Here is a 6,252-nt window from a genome sequence, read left to right on the forward strand (position 1 = left end):
AGCCTGACTTGGGCTCCGGGGTGCTCGGGCCCGCATGGTGGTTTGCTGGTGCTCGGTTGCCTTGGTGTTTGTCTGTTTTCATTCATCAAGCCATCAGCCCTTTTTTTCATAGATTAGATCAAAGCATCTTTCAGAAGATGCTGAAACTGGTGGGGGCTGACAGGCCTCTTTGGAGTTGCTGGACTCCCTTTCCTTACCATCCAGAGCTGGGAGTCAGTCTGAGACTTGTGCGCAGAAACGTCCCCTGGGAGAGCCTCTCGTGGATGGCTCTCCTCACCGTCACTTCCAGTTTATAGATTTCGAAGTAGACGATGCTTTAACACAGATTATCATTTTCAGACATACTTAGACTCACGGGATAGAACTTCAAGTCTGCTGGGCTCAGACTTGCTTTAGTTGACTATGCAGGATACATACTAAACTTCCCTCAAAACATTTTTATGTTTTAATTTTTTAAAAGAAATCTCCAAGTCAAAAATGCATGCAGTTTACCAACACTAGAGAAATACTAGTAATGAAAGCCGCCGCTCATCACTCCATTCTAAGGAGAAGGAGGTGGGGCTGGTGGTAAAGAGCCTGCCTGCCAATGCAGGAGATGCAAGAGACACAGGTTCAATCCCTGGGTCGGGAGGAACCCCCGGGAGGAGGGCATGGTAACCTACCCCAGTGTTCTTGCCTGGAGAATCCCCTGGACAGAGGAGCCTGGTGGGCTACAGTTCATAGGATTGCAGAGTTGAACATGACTGAAGCAACTTAGCACACACACAAGACAGATGAGAACCTTATTTCACTGATAAACTTCTATGAGACTCTAGTGTCCAAGAAACTTACATACCATTTCTTTAATTTTTTTTAATTGAAGTATAGTTGAGATATAATATTATAATAGTTTCAGGTGTGCAACATGGTGATTCAGCATTTTTATATATTATATTCCATTTAACATTATTACAAAGCAATGGCTATATTGCTGTGTGTGCATTCTAAGTTGCTTTAGTCATATCCAACTCTTTGAGACCCTGTGGACTGTAGCCTTGCTGCTTAGCTAGCTTATACATAGGCTTACATACTGTACATTAGCATCCCCATAGGGAAGCAGAGAGAGAATAAGATGGGGGCAATATTTAGAATTCTGGCTGTTTGTTTCCCAAAACTAATGCTGTATTCGTCAGCCCAGGCTGCCATGACAAATTGTCAGATCGCATGACTTAAACAACAGAGTTGCCTTCTCACGGCTCTGGAGGTTGCAGGTGCATGGTTGAGGCTCCAGCTGGGCTGGCTGTCCTGGGCTTGCTCACCACACCTTCTGTGTCCTCACGTGGCTTCTCCTCTGTGCACTTGGGAAGAAAGAGCTCTTTAGTGTTTCTTCCTTTTCTTAAAAGGGCACAGTCCTATAGGATCAGGGCTCCACATTTATGATCTCATTTAAGCATAGATTTACCTCCTTAAGGGCTGTTTCCCACACACAGTCACATTTGGGGTAAGACTTCGACATAGGAATTTGGGGGGACACAGTTCACTCCATAACAGAGGCCCAAACCTAATTAAAAATGTCATGTCGTAGATTTAAGGCATGCTCCACGTCCAGAGCAGGACAGACACCAAGAAAACCCTCCTCGAGCAAACCATCCTCATGCTCCCGAAAAGCAGAGACTGGAAGACCCAGAGAGCAAAATAAGGAAAATAGTAAAAAGGGAGAAGACAGGCAGATGGGAGGGAGCTTCACAAGGGAGGGGACATATGTATACCCGAAAGTTATGACCAACCTAGATAGCATATTCAAAAGCAGAGACTGGAAGACCCAGAGAGCAAAATAAGGAAAATAGTAAAAGGGGGAGAAGAGAGGGAGATGGGAGGGAGCTTCACAAGGGAGGGGATATACGCATACCCGAAAGTTATGACCAACCTAGATAGCATATTCAAAAGCAGAGACTGGAAGACCCAGAGAGCAAAATAATGGAAACAGTAAAGGGGGAAAGAGAGGGAGATGGGAGGGAGCTTCTCAAGGGAGGGGACATATGTATACCTGTGGCTGATTCAGGTTGAGGCTTGACAGAAAGCAACAAAATTCTGTAAAGCAATTATCCTTCAATTGAAAATAAATAAATTAGAAAAATCAAATTACACATACACGAAAAAAGAGGGAGAAGAACCTCTACCTTCACGGGAACAGTAAGACTGAAAGCTGAGTTTCAGAAGTGAGATCTCCGGAAGGCTAAGACATAACACCATGTAGGGAACATGATTTCAAAAACAGAAAATGCGGAAGAATAGTAAGTTAGCCCTATATACATTTTACCTCAACTCACTAACTATTTCCTTTTCTCCATCATTTGTGCGCCTTCTCTCTCCATGATTGTGTATGACTCAAACCTCTCTCACACTCACACATACATATTTTCAGATATGGTGTTCCTGTGTTCCTAAACACTTTAGCGTCCGTTCCCTTAGGACAAGTTCATTCTGTTATATAACCACAGTAAAATTTTCAGTTAGGAAATTTTGCATCAATCTGATGTTACTATCTAATCCAAAATCCTTATTCAACGTTCTCCCGTTGTTCCCATAATACCGTTCACTCTCGTTTCACTTTTTGCAGCCTGAAAGCTGAGATCCAGCTGTCTGGTTCCCCCTCATCTAGGTCAGAGCCTCTCACTTTTACGATTCACTGCTCTGACATCCTTCAAGAGGATGGGAAGTTATTTTATAAAAAGCTCAATGCGGGTTTGTCTGATGCTTTCCCACAATTACACTCAGATTCTGCATTTCTTGATAAGAATAGTGTGAGGATGGTTCTGTGCTCTGGCGAGCGGACCCTAACACGTGTGGATGTTCACACCTCACCTCGAGCTCAGAGGCACAACGGGGACCATAGCTCCTGCTCCCACATTTGTAATTCCCTTCCACCACCCGAGAAGCTGAGCGTATCCCCTCAGGGTGTTCTCCCATTCACACAGTCCTATCTTTTTAGAAATGCATTTCAGAAGTGCCAACCACACCACTGAGAGATGAACTCACCAGCCAGAGGTCAACATCGGTCCACAGGTTTTTGTTTCCGGCCTTTATAGTCAGGCCATGCAGCCAAGTCATCTTGTCCAAATGTTCCCGGGTGAGTTTTCCCCTCTTCAGTGAGCCTGTGTGAATTAATTGAAACACAGTTGTGTTCATAAGTTTCCTTATTTGATTTTATGCCCTGATGACGGTGTGTGGAGTGCCAGCAGCCAGACACGCAAGGGCGGCCTTCTTTATGTGAGAGCTTAGAGCTGACCAAGCCAGTGCGGGGAGGCAGATCAGGGTTTCCTGGGCTGGGTGTGCTGCGGTCCAGAAACCAAACTCAGGGGGGTGGGAGACTTTGGCGGGTCATTTATCCTGGGTGTGGGAGTGGCTACACAGAGAGTCAACTCTCTCAACTGTTCACTTAATTCAAGTGCCTTTTATTACATGCATTTATACCTTGAAGTTGAATTTTTTTAAAGGAAGAGATGCTTCAGGAAAACAAAAGCCAGGAGAACATATTTGTATGAGAACTGCCCCTCCAAGACACCCAAGGAAGGGCGGTCCTTGAGATTCAGGGAGATGGTCTCAGAGGGGAGCCTGCAGGTGCTAGGAGGAATAAAGAGCCTGGTTCCCGGCCTTGGTCCCCTGTGTCCACCCCTTAGGGAGGCTTTCGGAACACACACCCTCCATCAGGGCAAGTCCTGGGAAGGGAGCCTGCGGAGGGCACCTCCTCCTGGAGCCGCAGACATGGAGCTGGGCGCCTGCACTGTCTGTTCCTACGGCCCAACCCAAAGAAAGTGAAAGTGAAGTCACCCAGCAGTGTCTGACTCTTTGCGACCCCATGGACTGTAGCCCACCAGGCTCCTCTGTCCATGGGATTTTCCAGGCAAGAATACTGGAGTGGGTTGCCATTTCCTTCTCCAGAGGATCTTCCCCACCCAGGGATTGAACCTGGGTCTCCTGCATTGTAAGCAGATGCTTTACCATCTGAGCCAGCAGGGAAGGAAGGTTTCATTGTAATAGCGCGAGGCTGCTGGACAGAGGGCTCTGCAAGGGGACCCATGCTGAGCTCATGAGACATTTTAGTGGTCACTTTAAGGAAACGCTGATGAGTGCAGGATGCGCTCCCGAGTCCAGCACATACGTGGGCCACCATGACGACCCCAGTGCCAGGGACCAGCCGCTGCATCTCCCAGCTCGGAGTTTCCTCGGGTATACTGTAACCGTTCATCCTCCGGAAATGTCTGTTTGACACGGATTTGAGAACAGAGATGAATAAAACATAGGGCTCTTGCGGATGGAAAACCTGTGGTACAAGGACTTTGGGGGCGCACAGATAATAAACACCTGTGAGAACTGCAGTTATGGAACGGGATGTTTTCCAAACCCTGACAATAGCGATCAAGATAATAACACCCGCGCTGACAAGCACAGAAAGGGGTGAGCGTGGGGAAAACCCTGGGCCTTTTAAATCTCCTAGCAAAGGGAGTCAATTGTTACTGAGTAAATGGAAACTCTATCTAAATAAAGGGCTAGAGCCTAGATATTTTTCATAATGTTTTTATTTTTAAAATCGCAGGGGGATCTTGTAGGAAGTAAAATATAGAGATATTTATCTAAAACCCAGAAATTTCCTTGACTTCGCCTCTGTTCTTTTTGGTTTAATCCTAGTAAAATCAAACTTAATGTCCTCATAAAACAGTATTGTATATTATGATTCTGCTGAGGCAGAAAGTTATTCTCCCATATGCATGCTTTCTATTCTATCTGCATATAAGTCAGAAAGTCTGCCTTGATGTTCATATGATACTAATGGTGTTTATTATTAGGAGGTAAGATTTGGGGGTTATTTTTGGAAGAGTTCAGTTCAGTCGCTCAGTGGTGTCCTCTTTGTGACCCCATGATCTGCAGCACGCCAGGCCTCCCTGTCCATCATCGACTCCCGGCGTTCACCCAAACTCATGTCTATTGAGTCGGTGATGCCATCCAACCCTCTCATCCTCTGTCGTCCCCTTCTCCTCCTGCCCCCAATCCCTCCCAGCATCAGGGTCTTTTCCAATGAGTCGGTTTTTTGCATCAGGTGGCCAAAGTATTGGAGTTTCACCTTCAACATCAGTCCTTCCAATGAACACTCAGGACTGATCTCCTTTAGGATGGACTGGTAGGATCTCCTTGCAGTCCATGGACTCTCAAGAGTCCCTTGAGAGACTCTTGGAAGAGTGCCCTCCAGCATTTTTATTATTTTTTTATTACTCTCCCATAGCAATAATAGTAATGAGATGATTGAGTGACTGAGCACTGTTTATTTAAAAGTTTAAATGTTTATTTAGTGGTCTTTGTGTTCCTTGGTCCTCTGCATATTTTACCTTCCTTAATCCGCAGAACAAGCCTATGAAGTAGACCCCAACTTCATGGACTAGAACATCAGGGAACAGAAAGTTTGTGTCACATTTCCAGCAGGACTGCCAGGGCCAGGGGCTAAGCCTGAGGGTCCTGGCTCTGAGCCTTGTCCTTCTCTGCTGGACTCCACCCCTCTTAGCAGGAGGAATTTTTATGAAACTGGACACTAGTTGGTGACTGATCAGGAAGCAAAAACTGTACCGGCTGCTAAGCAGGAATAATTTAATATAAAGTTGTTAACCAGGTGGCTGGTAAATAGACAATGCTGAAGTGTCATGGAGGCTGTGACTGCTGAAACCACTGCAGAGGACGGCAAGGGAGAGCTGAGGTGATTCAAACTTTGAGCCAAGAGGGCACTTCTCTCAGAGCTGAGCACCAGACCTCAGAGCTGGGTGCTGGCTGGCTGGAGAAGAGTTTCTGGGGGGCTGAGACCCAGGGCTGTGAGGGGGTGTGTGGAGTGTACCAGGCTGATCCTGCTGGCTTGGGAAAGGCTGCGAGCTGTTTTCATCTACAGGAAACCTCTGGGAAGTCCACTGGGAAGACTTCTTGCTGGGATGACATTCGTAGTAACCACCCCAGACTACAAATGGTAAGAAAGCAGGAAGCAAACTGGAGCGTGATCCCCTTCCTCCTGTTCCACACCGACAGTCTCTCCTCTTGGCAAAACCTAATATTGAGCCGCCTGGAGAAGCAGAAATGAGGTTGGAAGAGTGTGGCTGCAGCATGACAGAGCAGAGGACAGGAGAGCGGGCAGCTGGGCTTGCGGCTGGGAGACAGCTGCGTGATTGCCGGCACAGTGCGGCTGTTTAGCTGCTGTGAGTCCACACGTGCTTGTCATTGGGCACTTCCGTACAG

General features: G+C 46.8%; 1 non-coding gene across 1 annotated transcript; it reads right to left on the bottom strand.

The window, feature by feature from the left end:
- Positions 1 to 3,927: 3,927 nt before the first annotated feature.
- Positions 3,928 to 3,999, bottom strand: TRNAC-ACA (transfer RNA cysteine (anticodon ACA)). The gene has a single exon. It is a non-coding gene; the product is annotated as a tRNA-Cys (tRNA).
- Between the last annotated feature and the right edge of the window lie 2,253 nt (positions 4,000 to 6,252).

Source organism: Bubalus kerabau, chromosome 22 (genome assembly GCF_029407905.1).
Source record: "Bubalus kerabau isolate K-KA32 ecotype Philippines breed swamp buffalo chromosome 22, PCC_UOA_SB_1v2, whole genome shotgun sequence".
Classification (NCBI taxonomy): Eukaryota; Metazoa; Chordata; class Mammalia; order Artiodactyla; family Bovidae; genus Bubalus; species Bubalus kerabau.